Source organism: Miniopterus natalensis, chromosome 12 (genome assembly GCF_054644295.1).
Source record: "Miniopterus natalensis isolate mMinNat1 chromosome 12, mMinNat1.hap1, whole genome shotgun sequence".
Classification (NCBI taxonomy): Eukaryota; Metazoa; Chordata; class Mammalia; order Chiroptera; family Miniopteridae; genus Miniopterus; species Miniopterus natalensis.
The window spans coordinates 28,954,777-28,973,947 of NC_142092.1; the positions used below are offsets into that span (position 1 = coordinate 28,954,777).

At 37.8% G+C, this 19,171-nt stretch overlaps 1 protein-coding gene across 2 annotated transcripts in view; it reads right to left on the reverse strand.

Annotated features, from left to right (window-relative positions):
* Positions 1 to 19,171, reverse strand: part of KDM4C (lysine demethylase 4C) — a 308,354-nt gene that overhangs the window by 167,195 nt on the left and 121,988 nt on the right. The gene's annotated exons all lie outside the window — the stretch shown is intronic.

The following is a 19,171-nucleotide window of genomic DNA, read 5'->3' on the forward strand; positions in this document are numbered from 1 at the left end:
TTTCATACAGCAGTAGAGCACCCACCAGTATTTTACACCTAGGTCACAGCTGCTGCCAATTCTTCAGGAACCATAATCTTTAGATCAAGCTTTTATTTCACTATAAAGAGCTTTAAATATGAACATGTCTGGTGGTAAATTAAATTGACAGGCATTTCCTTTTATTACGACTCAAAAGAAGACATATGTATCTACCATGTTGCTTGGTGTAAACAACTCATAACTGCAATCATAATTCGTATAGCCTAACTAGACTACAATTTCACAGAATTAATACACTGTGGCTATAAATTACCTACATTTCTTGAAGTCGTCTTATGAATTATAATAGGAACTCATAAATTGAAACGAATCTAGAGAATGATAGTAGCTGTGCAATGCCTCGGTAAACCTGACCAGTGTAAAAACCCAATCAATGGTTTTTCCAGATGTCCCCAGTAAATCTGATGACTGTGCCTTGGTGGCACTGCACATGAAAACGACAAGCAAGGTATAATCAGGACACTTAGACTGTACTAGGCAGGTAGAGGTTCAGCAACAATAATAGAAGGTATACTCTCCAAGAGCCCCTGACGACATCTTAGTGTAAAATTCAAAAGAAAGGGACAATGATGCAATGAAACAGACCAACACTTTAAAAGAGAGAAGGGGCAACTGACACCCTCTCCTCTGTCTATGGCAACATGGGGAGCAACAGTCCAAGACCGCAGGGCAGAACCATCTGTAGGCTTTTAAAGGACTGTAAACCATGAAGAAAGCTTGGGGCTCTCCAGCTGTCCTCTGCTTGCCTCTTTCTTTTAGAGAAATATATGGAGTAGAGCTACATCAAACTAAGTCATTTGGTTTGGGGGTTCCTGGTTCTCTCTGAAAAGGAAGAGCAAGTGTGGGAATGACTATAAATGTTTTATCCAGGCTCTAGGCTTTGAAAAGAGGCACAGGAGGGATCTTATGATTTCTCTCTAGGACTCTGCAATACCTTATATGAAACCCTATTATTTCCTCTATAATAATGACATCATAAAATTACATATGAAAGGAGGAACAATGTATTATAAACTTCATAGCTGGACTATTTGAGCAAAGAAATAATAATTTCTTACTCAGAGCTATATTATTATTTGTCCTTAGCTGCTATCTCAATAATTAAGTGATTTCTATACTGAGAACACTTTTAGTAGTTTTTGTAATTGTGATATTGTTAATTGTTGAGCAAGATTGTGAAGCTGACAGGGAAAGACAGCATTATGAATCAGTTTTGAAAACACCTGGTTGGATAAAACTTTTCTTTGCCCTACAATGAAAAGGATCTATGAGAAATTTTTTTTAAAGGCAACTTTGCAAAGCCCCAAATGTTGCCTTGAAAAATCAGGATTAGCTGAATGTGGCTAATGCTTTTATGTCTACAATTGTTCTCTTTCCCTTAAATGAATTACATATTTAGAGGCCATCCCATCTCACCACCCAACATCTCCGTGACCCTAAACACAGATTCTGTACATTTCTAGTGATAATACTTCTTTTTATTGCCAAACATAAACTGTGTGCATCTTACTCTAGAGGAACGTGAGTCTCAGAGGGCTAGGCAGTTTGCACAAGGTTATCTAGCCCATAAGGAGCAGAGCCAGTGTGGAGGTCTAGCTCTTGGACTCCAAACCTGAGTGTATACCACCCTGTCACTACCCCAACTCACTGGACATGACTCCAGTGTGGCACAGACACCGAGACCCATTCCTGGTTCCATTTCACAGACCATGAAGTTCTGTCTCTGTCAGGGGAGATCCATCACACCACGGCACCAAATTTGTGACAAGGAAACATTCATAGAGGCATGCACGACAGACATTGTCTGTGGCACTTCCGGGAAGATACCATGGTTCTGAGCACAGGAGAATGACATGCCATGGCTTCCTGAGAAACAGGAGTCTCCACATTTCAGCTCTTACTATGGTGGTGGGATCATGATCAACAAATATTCTTTGATAACAGCTGCCATCACTGCTGGTGCAGCTGTTACTGCAGAGAAAAAACATTTCTCTGATTCCCCTATGATTTTCAAGAGCTCTAACTTGGCCAAAATGCAGCCTTCTTTTGCCTGGAAGGAACAGGTCCAACAAGAAAGGCTGCGATAAAGAATGGAGTAGCGAATGCCACAAACCTCCACATAAGCTGGGACATGGATTTCAGTCTTGCAATACTCATTTGTAAAGAAAATAAGTGGTGGGTTTAGTCTGTAATATTTATAATAAAACACAGTAAAGGATTTTTGATAGAAATAAATATCAAAAGTGATGACAGGTCACACTTTGCAGAGCATAATCTTCCTAAGCAGCTGTGTGTCCAGGAGAATTTGCACATGTTTGAAGGGCATTACAAATAAAAGAGCTTATGCCAAAGTCATTACTTTCTACCTCTAGATGCTGCAGCCTGAAAAATATCACAAACAGAAGGTTATGCTTCATGCTAATCAGCCCCACTATAAAATGAGTCAACAAAGCCAGCAGGTCCCTGGTCCACCTGAACATACAGTGACAGTATAGCATGTGTTTGTGTCAGGAGGAACGCAGCTCAACCAGGCTGACCCTGAGCCACCATTACCAAAGCACAGCACAGCCTGGGAATAGTGGGAAAGGCCACAGTACTAGGAACCAGTAATAATGACACATAAGGCAACTGAGCATTAACAGAGCTCCAGATGCATTCTTAGGCCAAAGAAAGAGATGCCACTCCCCATGCTTTGATAAAAAAACATTTCTCTGCTACCAAAAGCCATAAAGTAGGCCAGGAGGTTCTCCACCTAAGCTGTACAGACAATACCTGAATATGCCAGGTCCCTTGGGCCCAGTTAAGATCTCACAGAGAAGGGGGGTCAGCAATCTTTCAAATGAAACTCTCCATAGTAAATATTTTAGGCTCTGTGGACCATATGATCTTTGTCATAACTACTCAGGTCTGCTATTGTGGTACAAAAGTAGCCACTGATAACACACAAACGAATGAACATGGCTGAGTTCCAATTATTTACAAAAATGGCATAGGGTCATAGCTTGTCAATCCCTGACTTAGAAAGAATAGAGTTTTAGAAAAGCGGGTGAGGGGGCATTTTACTCTCTGAATAGGTGGCAAACACAAAATTAAAAACCAGGAGTTACCAGCACCCACAGTGCCATTTCTGAAAGGACTTGAGGAGGCTCTGGAACTGAGGTGCAGTCAGAGGTGGTGCAGTTCTGATGTATTTCAACCCAAGTCAAAGACAACCGGCTGCAATGTGCTCTTTTATTCGCATAACAATTGAGAATAATTTTGTATTAGACAAAAATGTTGCTGTATCCCATCAGAGGTTAATGGCTTGCCATGAAAATTAAAGTTAACACATCTAATTAGGAGATACTTTGATACAAAGAGGATTTTTCCACAAATTGAGTTAATTGATTTGTTACTGCTGATGAGGAAAATGTGGAAAGAAACTGAAAGATTATACCTATTTTACAAAATAAAAAAAAAAGAAGCTAAAAAATTTTCAAGTGCCAAATTTTAAAAGCCATCATGCCATTAATTAGAAGTCGGTCACACTTTCTGAAAGACATACTTAATAATGGTACAGCACAAATTCCACCCAAACCTGCCAGCAACACAATGGGAGGACTGAAAAATTAAGTGAATCCAAATCAAAGACATCCCTACTCATCTTTTGGAGAAGGATCCCCTGCACTCCGTTCTTGGGAGCCTGGGTCATGGTCCACTGGTGTCCATGAAAAAGAAAGGATGAACCAAGGGCAAGAAACAACAATGGCAGATAGCTCTGTCTCCACTCAGACATGAAAAACTAAAACCGACTGCGATGTGGAGTTGTATGTGAAGCCTTTCATTTTTCTGTGCTTTATCCCACCTATATAACTGATTGGTTAATTTTGTCCCATATCACTGACCAAAACGGTATCCTCTTAAAACTCTGTGCCCACTCCTACCACCTCACAGAAGCAGAACTTCTGCTAAAACATCGGGAGGTATCCAGACATAAGCTCTATGCTAGGAGTCCAGCGGCTGACTCTTTAAACCCTCAGTCACTCACCTGTTTCTAAAGGGGAGGCCCCATGATCTAGCACTGAACTTCCATGAGCATATTATTGCTCACACTAGCAAACAAATAGTTCCCACTCTTCCAACAAAAATTCCCTGATGTATCGTAAGGTACTGGAGACAGAAACAAAGTAATTAGGGCCAGAATCCAGCCTTCAGCCTTCAGTAAGTTGCCATACTCTGCCCCTGGTCAATTTATTTAACCCAAAATTGAACTGAACAAGAATTTTCTGGTTTTCTCAAGATCTAAAATCCATAAAATAGGGAGAGGACACAGGAATTCTGACCACTCAGATTCTGAATGGACTACCTGGCAATAGTCACTGGCTTTGATTCTCCTTCATTGGGCTTAGCACATTTAAGAAATTACTTACAATGCTAAATCATTTTAAGTAGATGTTCTTAACCACGTAAAAGTTGTTGTTTACAGTCTGATAAAAAGCAATGACCCCAAACTCTAGAAAAATGCATGTATGAACATACAGAAGAATTTTTCACACAATTTCATCGGGCTCACTAAGGCCTCTCCTTGGCCCCCAGGATAAGTACTCCTGCAAGGAATAAAAAATCATGTCCAAGTAAGATCTGTCTATCTTACTTGGCAAATGTGGTTACCAACACTTTAACTTTATTCAACAAACATTGAGGGTCTATATGTGCAGGAATTCTGCAGGGTTCTAAGAAAGCACAGAGGTGAAAGCACAGCCCCACTCTTCTAAGAACATAAAAACAAATGTATCTTGAAGGCATTTACATGACCAAGTACTACTAACCAGAGATTCAAATGAAATCCCAGGAGAAAGTCATACTGCACTGGGGAGAGGGATCCTGCTATTTGAAGTAGATGATGAAAGACACAATCATAACCAACAGAAAATGAAGGAATGGAAGGTAGGGAGAGAACAGTTCAGTTAGAAGGGGTCCTGCCTGGTCAATTCAATGTGAATACAGAAGGAGGTGTAGTTTGGAGAATAGAGTGAAAGGAAAAGAGCATGGATGGCCTCTGTGAGAAGCGCTGTGCTGACTCCCCAACAGCTACACCTGGAAGTATATGACACTCACTCTACAAATTTGGTAGAAGCAAAGAGATGAGGTAGTGGTGTCTTAGGAAAATCAGTATATTTACTATCACCCAGAATTAATTTGATAATGGCACTTGAAAAAAATTCTCAGTTCTCTCAAAGCTCACTAATCATAAGTGAGGATCAGCAAGGAAAGGTCAGCATGAATTGGGAAAATGTTTTCATAATATCATACACTGAGACTTTTATATGAAACAAAATGTTACTCTCTTAAATACATATTGTTTTCAAAATGAACTATCAAAATCAATTTTATATTTCATACTCTAATAATAAAGAAAGCTCTAGAGTCAGCTTAGTACTGTCTCCAGAGCAATTGGAAAAACAAAGGGGCTGATTAGATTATTGCTTTGCAAGGATTAACATGCTTCTCTTGAAAATGAATGCAAACAGCTAAGTTAATTCAAACCACAAGTCAAAGTAGAATAAATCATGTTTAAATCTCTCAATTTTATCTTCAAAAACTAAAGGCAAGGAGAGTCTTCACTTCATCATGGATCAAAATTGCTGAGGAAGCAAAAGTGATTAAATAAACAGGCTATTATATGCCATCAGCTCAATCGAGTGAGAACACTCTGGCTGTCTTCTCTTAGTGAAAGGAAGATGCTGGATGCTTTTCATAATAAATATCCATTCATAAAATGTGCTGAAATGAACAAAAAAGATCTATTGCCAATTCCAGCCATTTCACAGAGAAAAGTTGGCAGGGATTTTCTAACACCTAAAATAGAAAAGTATCAATTAATCATGAAAATGGCTCAGATAATGTGTTACATTTTGTTACATATTATCATATTCATCCTGGTGTCTTAAATCATTTATAAAAATCCATCACATAAAAATCCCAAGTACTAGTCATCTCAGGAAACAAAATCTTTTAAAAATACGTGTTGGGTGCCCCCCGCCACTGTGCCAACTGCATAGTTAAACCTGCTTATTGGAGTAATGCTGAAAAATAACAAGGGATATAATGAGGAAAATAATAACCACCTACAGAGAAACATAGCATTTAATGTAGGTTTCTTGCACTCTCCTTTCAAGAGCACTATGTCATTGGAACAACGCTGCATGTGAAGTTTCTCTTAAAACACACTGTGAACAACGTCCCATGGATTAAACATTCACCTAACAACACCGTTGAACAGTTCCCCAATATTCTCCTGTGTATTTGCACCCTGAGTTATGTCACTAACCCTCTACTGTAACAAACAGTGGTGCTGTCAGGGGGTTGTTTTGTTTTATCGTTTTAAATAATGCTCTGTTGAGGATCTTTACAAATAAAATCTTGCATGTATCTATAACTATTTCTCCATATCTATCTCTTTAGATCAAATTCTTAGAAATAAAATGCCAGATCATAGGATATGCACATTCTTAACAATTTTCACGTTTTCTCTAATTTCCTTTCTTAAAGATTAGACCAATTTACAATGTCACCAGTAATGTATGTTTCAAGCCAATTTAAGTTCATCCTTATAAACTCTAGTTATTACATTTCTTAAATTATTAACTAAATAATAGCAAAACCAATTTTTAAAAGCCATTATTACCCTACTCATGATCTTAAAAGAACAAAGAGGAGGAAACATCTAAATACACTTAAAATGACAAAACATGTCCATTTCCATAAATTTTATATTAATAATACAAGTCATGCCCTGGCCTGGTGGCTCCATTGGTTGGAGCATTGTCCCATACACCAAAGGGCTATAGGTTCGATCCCCAGTTGGGGCTCATATGGGAGGCAACCAATTGAACTTTCTCTCTCTCTCTCTCCCCCTCTCTCCACCCCCTTTCAAAATCAATTTTTAAAAAAAAATAACCTTGGGTGAGGATTAAAAAAACACACACAAGTCATTTAAATAATATTACCAGTTACTGCTTTTATGATTTTATTCCCAACTTACATAGAAAGTACTAAACTGAAGTAAATCACATGAGTTTTTTCTTTTATCTATGCTACATGCTTATTTTATACTTAAGTGTAAAAAATATGTGAATGATAGTCAAATTCTCAATGTAACGAGTGTTTTTTCAACATTATTTCTGAATTATATACCTTGGTGTCACTGTCCTATTTAATGACTTGTAGAGATGCACAGAGCTTAACATTCAACTAAAGTGGTCAATTCCAGTTATAAGAGATACTTAACAGCCACCACCATAAATATGCACTCTTGATGTCAGTTTCCAAGACATTCCTCAATTTCACAGAAAGCCAACTCCCAATAACAAACAAGGTGCATCCACGGTGTCCATATCTCATGGGATATACCAATCTCCCTATAAGCAACTGAATATTACTAGATCATGGCTGAAAGAAACATAATGGACTTCTGAATCCAAAAGACAGGGTTCATTGTGGGGCTTTAATTTAGAGCTCGAAGGCATTGTAGGTGGCCTTGAAAGTCTCAAAAGTGAACTATCAAGAAATGTGAATCCTTTAGACTCGAAAAAGGGACCTTATGGAAAATGGTATACTAAATAAAACATAGTATTTTGGGAGAATAAAGGAATGAAAAGCCTCTGTGACCCTTTAACTTATTAACCCAGAGGTTGAACACTGGATCTTAAAATCCAAAAGGAACAGCAATTTATCAAATTCTCATACTTTTTCTTCATTTAAAAAAAAAAAAGTGAGGAAATAGAAAAAGCGGAAAGGAAAAAGCTGCATATATTTTACCATTTGCCTTTCTACAAGGTCTAATATATATATACAGGTATCTATGCATATTTTAGTCAAAGCACCATTCTACTATTCACATACATCAAAAATCTACTATGAGAAATTACCATTACTGCTGTAGCTCTTCTAAGGAGTTAGCTGAAGCTACTGAATGCAAAATAATGACTACAGAACTCAGGCAGTTTTGCAAAGTTATTCATATTAAAAAGAAATCAATTTTTACATAAATCAAAAAACAGTAAACTTTCTTTAATGCAGCTAGTTAGTAACTGTTAAGATTACAAATTCAAAAGACTGATACTACAATTAATATCAGGTAACTTTATTTCCCTTCAGAGGTAACCACAAGTATGGGGATTCAATTTATAAAGCTAAATTAAAAATCAACTAAGAGAAGCTATAGCATCTCTCCTAGAATAAATAGGAAATCAAATTACATTTGGAAGCATAACAATGAGTAAATCTATTATGAATAAGTAATAAGTATGGGGTGGAGAGACCATTAAAAACAAAATGAAAACTCGGGCACAAATACAAATGATTATGGAAGTACACAGGAGTGTATCTCAGTTTTGATATATATTACAATCTCATGACAGGCTTGTAATAAATATCAATGAAAAGGCCACACGCCCAGAGATTCACACTTATTCACTCTGGGATGAGGCCCCAGCACTGATTAAAAATGCTCCAGGTGACTCTGAATAGGTTAGAGATAAACTGGTTTTAAAATGAGATTAAAACAAAATTTCAAATAAGCAATTTGAAATAAGAGGACACGGGGAAAAAATTAAGTTTGGTCTCTGCCTCATATCATACAATGAAATCACTTCTAGAAGGTTTAAAACAATATATAACCTTAATAAATGATAACCTAAATGATTATAACTATAATACTGTAGGAAGTGAAGCTTTTCGGAGAGTAACACCAAATGTGAACATGAGTTAAAAGAGTAAACTGACACCCTAGCCAATGGCTCAGTTGGTTGGAGCACTTTCCCATACACCAAAAGGCTGCAAATTTGATTCCGGGTCAGGGCCCATGCCTAGGTTGTGGGTTCAATCCCCAGTCAACATATGTATGGGAGGCAACTGACTGATGCTTCTCTCTCACATCAATGTCTGTCTCTCTCTCTCGCCCTCCCTCCCCCTTTCCCTTACTCTCTCTCTCTCAAATCATCCTCAGGTGAGGATAAAAATAAATAAAAAGAAAAAAGAAAACTGGTATTCCCTTATAGATTAAATCAGACCAAGGAATTCATTTCACAGTGGAAATAAAGCACCTGCTTGCAAAAGCTCTGGGGTACTCACTAAGATTTCATACCCCATATCATCCTCACTCATCAGAGCAAGTGGAACATAAAAATCTAGATATAAAAAGGACATTAGGAAAGATCTGTCAAGAAACTGGACTTAAGTGGCCAGAAGCTTTGCCCTTAACACTTATAAAGATCCAAAATACTCCAAATAGGAGACCAAGGAATTGAAAACCTATTTGAAAAAATAATTACAGAAAACTTCCCCTACCTGGGGAAGGAAATCGACTTACAAGTCCAGGAAGCACAGAGGGTCCCAAACAAGAGGAACCCAAAGAGGCCCACAGCAAGACACATCATAATTAAAATGCCAAAGGTTAAAGACAAAGAGAGAATCTTAAAAGCAGCAAGAGAAAAGCACTTATTTACCTACAAGGGAGCACCCATACGACTGTCAGCTGATTTCTCAACAGAAACTTTGCAGGCCAGAAGGGAGTGGCAAGAAATACTCAAAGTGATGAAAAACATGGAACTACAACCAAGACAGCTGTACCCAGCAAAGCTATCATTTAGAACTGAAGGTCAGATAAAGAGCTTCACAGATAAGAAAAAGCTAAAGGAATTCATCACCACCAGACCAGCACTACAGGAAAAGATGAAGAGTCTTCTTTAAGAAGAAGCTAATGAACAAAAGAATCTGATGAACTAAATAGATCCAGAGACACTGATGCATGCAACAAATGATCATATTTCAGAGGAAATAGGGAAGGGGGGTGGAGGATGGGAAGAGATTAACCAAAGCAGTTATATGCATAACCCATGGACACAGTTAATAACGGGGTGAAGGCCTGGGAAGGGAGTGGGAGCGAAGTGGAGGGGGTTAGTTGGGGGGGGAAATGGGATACCTGTAATACTCTCAACAATAATGATAAATTTAAAAAAACAAACAAACAAAAAAACAAAACAAAAATAAATAAATTATATTCATTTTTTATTGTTCACCTAAATGAGCTGACTTAAAACAAAAGAGAAAGCTTGTGCTTGTGTATGTGTGTGTGTGTGTGTGTAGAGCAAGAATGAGAGAGGGATCAGAAAAGGCCACTAATCAGGATAGAGCAAGAAAAAAACAAGATCACCACACAGTTGTGTTGAAACACAGAGAAAAGTAAGAATACTATACAAACCACAACAATAACATCCCCAGTTCCAGCTAATATGAGTAACTGCTACTTCTTTACCAATTATAGCTTTAGCCTGCTGTATTCCTATTGCCCTGCAGATAAAATTATTAAGATAACAGATCATACAATTGCCCCTACTTTCTGCCAGCATCCAATCCAAACCAAAACATTCTGCCATTAAACCTCATCCCAAATCCACTAGCCAAGCCCAAATCCAACAAGCCCCTCTCAGTATACATTGTTCCCCATGCTGTGCTGTTTCCTTTGTTTCAAAGAGGCAAAAGATTCTACTTTACAGTGTTTGACAAGTGTGTTCCTGGTGGTTTGGTTAGAGGACATCTACGGAAAGTATATTCAAGTTAACTTTTTTATCCCAAAGTAACCCATATGTTTTAGAGAAAAAATGAACAGAATTTTCACAATGAGAATGAATGCCAAACAAAACCTTTGATAGCTTTCATCTATTTTATTGTGCCCAATTTAGGTTAACAAAAAAAAGGACATGAGCCAAACTCTAAAGAGTCACCAAAAGACAACTGCCTATCTATTGAACCATGATTTCAAACTATTAAAAGACATTGCTCTTCCATCACTGATGTGCATGAAATCCTGCAAATGAAAATCAATTTGCGGATGGGAGTTTAACGCCCTAGCTTCCAGGCAGTTACAGGCTTAACTATCACTGCAATGCTAACTACTTCTTGCACCACCTTGGCCTCCTAAATCTGGCATAAACTCACATGTAAGGATGGTTCATTCAATCAATAATAAATTCAGAATACAGAGCCAATGCAACAGCACCCTCTACTTGTAGATAATTTTATTTCATTTGAAGGTTTCTTAAAACACTGTAATTCAACAAAAGCAATCTTTAAAACTACGGAGTTTTAGCTGATACATAAAATTAAGCTAACATCAAAACATTTTATACTTAAGCCAACAATGACTGAAAATTAACAAGGATTCAGGTAAAAATCAAGTCTGAACTTTAACACTGTTGTCCTGGTAGCCAAGTACAGGGGAGTAGAACTCAAACTTTGGCAAGCATGAGAAACGCCTGGGGAATTTATAAAAAGCACAGCTTTTTCTTAAATATTCTCAATATTCTGGCTCAGTAAGTCCTGAAATGAGGCCCTGAAATCTGTATTTTTGACAAATATTCAGCTGGTTCACACACAGAAGGCCATATTTGTGCATGATATGCTGAAATACCAAAAAAATCAAAAAACATGTTCAGCTTTACAGCCTGTGATGTAGGTTCTTTCACAATGACTTCTCCTTCCAGAAACTCTAATGAAAAGTAGTATTTTTAGAATTTTCATCACTACTTAAATTTCCTTGGAATATGGTAAGAGGAGCTTTATTAATCAGATATCTTATGCGCACAGGTGTTCAGTAGAGGCTTTTTTTAGTTTAATCCTAATTGATTAGTATAACATGCCCCAAACAGATAATGTTCAATCTAATTTCAAAGAATTAGATTAAAATGACACAGTCAAAATACTATATTTAACTCTCTGGTTGATTGAAGGAGCACTGGAATTGGAAGGGAGCAGGGAGCAAACTCAAATAACCACAGAACCAGGTAGGTAATATGAATGCAGTGGGCCAGGTGTCCCCAAAATAACTGGGTGGGCAGAGGTGGCAGTAGGACCTGAAGTACCTCTCAGTTTTCAAATCATCCCAGTTTTCAATAAAACCCATTACTCCAGAGTTTTATGTAAAATCTCCTGATATTGAAACATTGGTAATTAATGTAATCCAACCATTTCTAGAACACTAAGCCACCACTGTGTGTTCAGTAGGCTGAACTTGTAGCCTGGTTATGGCCTAAAAGCTGCTAGGTAGAGATTCCTGGGATTCCAGGTGAATCTACTGTGCTTACAGGTTGAGAATGACCATGGCAAGGAGTGAATGGCCATTTCTAGCACTGCTGCCAAGAGGACAAACACGAGGGTATTAATGATGCAACTGATAAAAAGCAAGTAGATTCCGTTTCTCTCTCTCTTCTCTTGGCTACAAGCATGCTCTGCTCTCCTGATAAAACTCAAGGGAAAACAAAATGAGATTATTGGCCCATGAAACATATTATAGGTTTTTTGAGGGGGGTTTGTTTTGTTTTATTTCTTTAATATATCTTTATTGATTTCAGAGAGAGGAAAGGAGAGGGAGAGAGAGAGAGAGATAGAAACATCAATGATGACAGAATCGTCATTGATCAGCTGCCTCCTGCATGCCCCCCACTGGGGATCGATTCTGAAACCCCTGGCATGTGCCCTGACTGGGAATCGAACTGTGATCTCCTAGATCCTAGGTCAATGCTCAACCACTGAGCCACGCCCAGCCGGGCAATTTTTTGAGTTCTTATGTTTCATTGTTCCATGAGTATGTTACATTAATAATCTCATAATGAATTTGTTTTGTATGATTTGCATTACTGTACATTTACTTCTAAAAAATAAATGCTTTAGGAAAATAATAAATCTTTAAATATAATATTAAGTCATAGGAAACAGAGAAAAACTATTCTGGAAAATAGCAGCAAAGACATTCTTAAAAACAGAAGCCAAGGCAAAATCAACTACCACAAAACACACACAAAAAGAAACTATTTCAAATAGCAAAATTGCAAACGAAATAAATAAACTGCATCCAGTATGCCAGGCTGAACCAAAGCAGTAAAATATTATACATCTTGATTTAAAACAAAAACAAAAATATAAACATCCTTCTTTAGGAATCTGCCCACAGAAAAAGAAGTTATACCCAACCTAAATATATTTTAGGATAAAATTTATAGAAATAAAGTAACTTCACTCTTCATCAAACATTATACTCATCTAAAATAGGAATGAATGGCCCAGCCAGCATAGCTCGGTGCTTGAGCATCAACCTATGGACCTAGAGGTCAGAGTTCAATTCCCGGTCAGGGCATATGCCCAGGTTGTGGGCTCGATCGCCAGCAGGGGTGTGTGCAGGAAGCAGCCAATCAATGATTCTCTCTCATCATTGATGTTTCTGTCTCTCTCTCCCTCTCCCTTCCTCTCTCTGACATCAATAAAGATTAAAAATAATAATAATAATAATAGGCACTTCGTTATTTCCTCAGTGCTAAGTGCTGGGCACTGTGCTGAAGTTCTTACATAAAGTGCCTCCCACAATAACTCGATGAGGTAGTGTTATCTCAGATGAGAAAAGTAAAGCACAGAGGAGGTAAGTACTTTGAATAAGGGCACCCAGTTATTACATGTGGAGTTAAAGGCAGAGGTAGATCCCTGTCACTCCAAAGCCTTTGCTGGTAACTACTACAATCTACCTCCCAAAATACTGTTCCCCCATGTAGCCTTTCTACAGACTGGATCCCAGAGAATGGGCACTCCAATTGTCTAAATAATCAAGACAAGGGCCACTCTCATTCACCAGAATGCTAGAGTGAGTGGTCAACCTAAACTAGTTATCTACAGCACCAGGAGCAACCCAAAAAGACTCAAAGAGAATTGGCTAAATGAGTTCAGGTGGGAAACCTTCAACTTACCTTAAGAGAGTATTACCTAATTTGTGGGCTATATAAGATGATAACTTCACTGAAATGAAAAGTGAAAATATTAAATAGCCAAGGGCAATGTCTTTTTCTCATGCCCTGTTATCTATGGATAAATGTATCTATGCACTGGTTTGCTTAGCAAATAAAAGTCCATGTAAAGTAATACTGCTTATATACATACATATAGACATATCCACAAGTCTCCAATTTTTATAGTGTATGTAGTTTTAAAAATAGATATGAAGTTACATAATTATGTGGGAGGAAATCTTTCCAACTTAAGTAAAAACACCAATTTAGCCAGTAATGGAGTTTAAAAAGAAAACACAAACATCTGGGTATCTTGAAATCACAAGGTATCTTTTTTTATATTGTTAGTTTAAGGGTTTGTTTCCCTTCTCTCTAAGATTTAAATAAACTCGATGTGTTAGAGCTACCTTCTGGCTCTAAGTAATTCTAGTTTTCATTTGAAAGCCAAAATAAATTATTTTTTAAATCCAAACAAAATATGTTAAATCTTAAACATAAGTACACTTGTCTGCCAATGTAGTTTAATAGGTTTCATTAAACAGGAGGCTGACATTTTAAAATTATTACTGTTTACTATTTGCTCATCTACTTTTTACAATGTCTTTAAAAAAAAAAAAAATCAAGCCTTAAAACTGGAATATGTGTCCCTTGTTGGTAAGAATCAGGACCTTGCTTTCCCATCCAGCAAGGAATTCCCTGCAAGAACTTGATGCTCTTTAGTGACAACAGAAATTCAAACACAAACTACAAACAGGTATAGTAAAGAAATATATCTAACAGCCTTTTTTAATAATCTCATTTTATACCATACTTCCTAATAAAAATGAAGTCGTGGATAATTTTCATAATAAAAACCACTGGTTATTAAAAATTTTAAAAGTACACTTTAAACATTAGAAATATTATTTTTTAAAATACTGACAATTTACCCTCATCTTGGTTATAAAACCTTAAGTTTTAAAAAAGGATCAGCTCACATACAATTAAAGATCTCAATAAAAATCAGAGGAAGATGTAAGCTGATTTTAAATTTTAATTTTAAAAAATATTATCCAACTCTGATTTTTACAATACAGAAAACTGGAAAATGATCATTCAAAGACCCATTCATTCCAGAAACAAACATGCCAACATCCTTGCCATCACATTATGTCTGTCACTGCCAAGCCTAGGTTGTTGACTGAAATGTTATTCTTTTTGAGATTTACACACTGACTTATGTGTATATTCAAATTATACATATATAAATACTAATCAAATTACCGCCAAGTTCAATTGTACTGAAAGAGCTTTTCTTTGCCCTTTTAAAGTTTACCATTAACATGGGATTCTTTTTTAAACTGTATATAAAAGATTAGCCTAAACACTATTTGCAGAGCCAGGTTCCCAAGGGAAGAACATTATTCACTAGTATCATTTTTTCCTATAAGGAAAATCTCCCCTGAATGTGGAACAAGCCATTCCTTCCCTGAATCTGTTTCATTTCAGCCACTGGTAGCTGTGCCCCTCACCCAGCAGTGCACGCTGCAGATAACTAGGATCTGCTTCAGATAGTCAGGTAATGCTGGTATTTATCTTTCCCTGAGGCGAACGGCACCACCTGCAGAATTAAAGAAACCAAGGGATTTGGAACCTGTAGGCTTAATTACCTGTCAGAATCTACTACAGCCTTTCTAAAGTTAACATCCTGATACCTATTATTCCCACAGGAAAATTCCAAAATGTGCTTTATAGACGCTAATTCAATTTATGCTGATAGTCTATTTTATGCCATTAAAATACAGTATTACTTAGTACATGAGATACATGTTTCTTATGGAATTAAAATACTTTAAGAATTTACTACTTCAGACACATAAATCAACTCACTAGACCTCCTGTACAATCAAGAAACTAAGAAAACGATAAACTGTTTTCTTAAATTAGCTCTACAGCTAAAAGAAAAACTTAATAGGGGTCTGCACGAAGGGTGATTAGAAAGAGCAGTAGTGGTAGTGCAGTTAGTACCTCCCACAACTGACACCCTGGGACCAGATAACCTTTGATGTGGGGAGGTGTCCTGTGCTTTATACATTGTTTAGCAGCACCCATGGCCTGTATGATTCCAGTGGTACTTCCCCATTAATGACAATCAAAATCATCCTTAAACGTTGTCAAATGTCCTCTAGGGACAACATCATCTCAGGGTCCATAACTAATGACTTAGTGGAAATGGCCACAAAGGGGTTGGAGTTTAGCTCTGCTCCTTTGGGTGTGCACCAGGGTGAAAAAAATCACCTCTGTCTCAGTTTCTCCCACCTCAAATAACTTGTAAGGATTAAATATGAAAAGGATTGGATAGTGACTAGTGCTACTGCTACCACTGCTTTAATTATATACTTTGTAGCATCTCTTTCTATTCAGACTCCCTATGCCACAGATGTGTACTCTTTTCAACAAAAGTTTCTTGAAGGCCCCAAACTAAGAAATCTAAAATTGGGGAAGCCGGTATCACTAGACTTAGGGATTACTGAGATTCTTCTTATGAGCCCAGTATTGTAGGCCATAAGGATATGATCCCAAATCCTATTTCCTACTCATAGTCTACATACCAGAGAAACAGGATGATCTACTTGGCCACTGCCAACATATCACATATGTTCTCCCTCTACATTCTGGCTGTGACTCTTGTCTAGAGGGTATTTTAACCCTACCACATGTATTACTACATACCTGTTAGAATCCAGCATCTTTCATGAAGTATTTTCCTGATGGCATCTGAATCTTCTGTTTTACCCAACCACCAAACACTCTGGTAGAACCTCTCTCATGGTACCTGTACTGTTCAGGGCACAAGTGATTCAGTAATGACAAGAGCCCATCAGAACTCATTTCCCTGTAAACCTCAGGGACCTTTTTTGCCTTTATCTCTATCTAGCCTGCTGGGCCCAGCCAGGGCCCTGGCTACATTATTAAGATTTATTTTTAATTGGACACCTATCTTTAGAGAATTAATAGTCATTTTCTTATAGGCCACTATACAGCTCCACAGGAAACATTTTTCCCAGAGAACACTGCCATTAAGATATGAGCAGTGTTCAGTGCCACCCACAGCCCCACCAAGATGAATATTCAAGAATGGTCACTCAAATAAAGAGGGAATTATTATGAAGACGAATGCTTAGCTGAGGGCCATTTGAGTACCTCAGAGTGTCCCTGGTAACTAACTTAATAAAACACTGGTTGCTACAACCATTTTTTAAACTTTAAATCTAACACCTATTTGTTGTGTATAACTAATTGTTAATCGATGTTTTTCTCACAAAATTACTTCATTCAATATACACCCCTTTGAGCAACTATAACCCTGCTGTAGTGAGGTGATGGTATTTTCACACTGGGGAGTGGTGCTACATGGAAAAACAAATTGAATATCCAGCAATGCCTGCTGCTGCATTCATCACAGGGGATGAAGGCCCAGGGTGTGTATGGTTGGAGAAGACAGAGTACTCCAAACATCCAAGAGTCGAGAAGTTAAGCAATTCTGTGTAAATGTCAATGTTGTCCTCAAGGATACTGGCCAAAAAGACCATAGTGACAGGCAAAGAAGAACAAGACTGCAGTAGTGTATCTCAACGTGTACTCAGAGGACCACGGGCCTCAGAATACTCTGCGGTGCCTGATTCAAAATGTAGGTGTAGAGGAATAGGACTCAGCTTCTACTTTTTTTTTACCCTCACCACAGGATATGTTTGTTGATTTTAGAGAGAGAGGGAGGAAGAGAGTGAGAGAGGAGAGAGAGAGAGAGAAACATCAATGTGAGAATAATTGATTGGTTGCCTCTAGTACACACACTGACCAGGACTGAACCCGCAACCTAGATACAGGTATGTGCCCTGACTGGGAATTGAACCAGCAACCCTTTGGTATATGGGATGACACTCCAACTGAGCCACTTGGCCAGGCTCTCCAGGTTTCTTATGCCCATTAATTAATATGAAAGAACTACTAGGTTAGACAGTATGATCCTCACAACAGAAGCATGAAGGAGCCCAGCTGGTGTGGCTCAGCTATTGAGCATCGACCTATGATCCAGGAGATCATGGTTCGATTCCCATGCCCGGGTTGTGGGCCCAATCCCCAGTAAGGGGTGTGCAGGAGACAGCCAATCAATGACTCACTCATCACTGATGTTTCTATCTCTCTCTCTCCCTCTTCCTTCCTCTTTCTGAAATCAATAAAGATATATTTTTTTAAAAAGAAGTATGAAGGAATTACGCTCTGTACGTCCTTTCAAAATGTATTTTAAGTAAATGCCACAAAATCCAACAGCTGCTTTACTTTCTAGGCATTCTCTATATTAGGTGCTCAATTAAAAATGAATAAATTTATAAAGACTACAGAGGAATTTACAGAAAAAACTAATGTTGCCAATTCTGTAAATATTGACAGAAAGGGGCAGAAGTTATTTCAAGGATGTGAAAATTCATCACATACCCCAAAAAACCTACCTGGGACTGTCCTAGAGAACTGCCCATTAGTGGCTAAATCTCACTTCTAGGAGATCCCAAGAACTGCTGACTCTGAGTAATGTGATTTCCACTGGGAGTCTTGGGAGACAGACACACTTTAGCACAGCACCAGGGAGAACGCCTTCTCCTCTGACAAACTGAAACCAATTAAGTCCAAAGCATCACATGGATCCAATTACACCAAGAAGAGTTAAAATAAGACTAATATCCCAAAGACCCTTAGGACTCATCAAGAGTGAGTAACATCCTTTAGGGGCCAATAAAATTAATGACATTTCAGAAATGAGACTCTCATGAGCCATAAAAGAAAGAAGTGGCAGAGGGTTGCAGAAACCAACTCTATTTTTATCTTTAAAAACTAAAAAAAAACATTTGAAAGAAAATCTCTACAATTCCTTCAAAGCAGGAAAGATGAACTTCTCAAATATTCTATCTTGGCACCCACAAAATATCCCTCCTTCTGACATGCCTAAAGGAATATATCTGGGTTGTGAACCTGACTGAAGTACCAGCTGGGTGACCTCAAGTGGGTAACTCATGGGTTTCAGTTTCTTCCTCTGTAAAACAGGGTTGCTAAGAAGAGTTGACTTAACAGGATGGATAAAGCTCTTGGACCAGTGACAGGGGCAGAGCAGCACTTAACCAAAGAAACAGCCTCTGCACCTCAACTTCTGCCTTATTTTATAGTTCACACACACTGCCTCTTTACTGAACTATTGGGGGGCATCAAATAGGATAAATATACACTGCTGTGTGAAAAGTAAAGCATTACACTCTAATGTTAGCGTTATTAACTTGGAAATG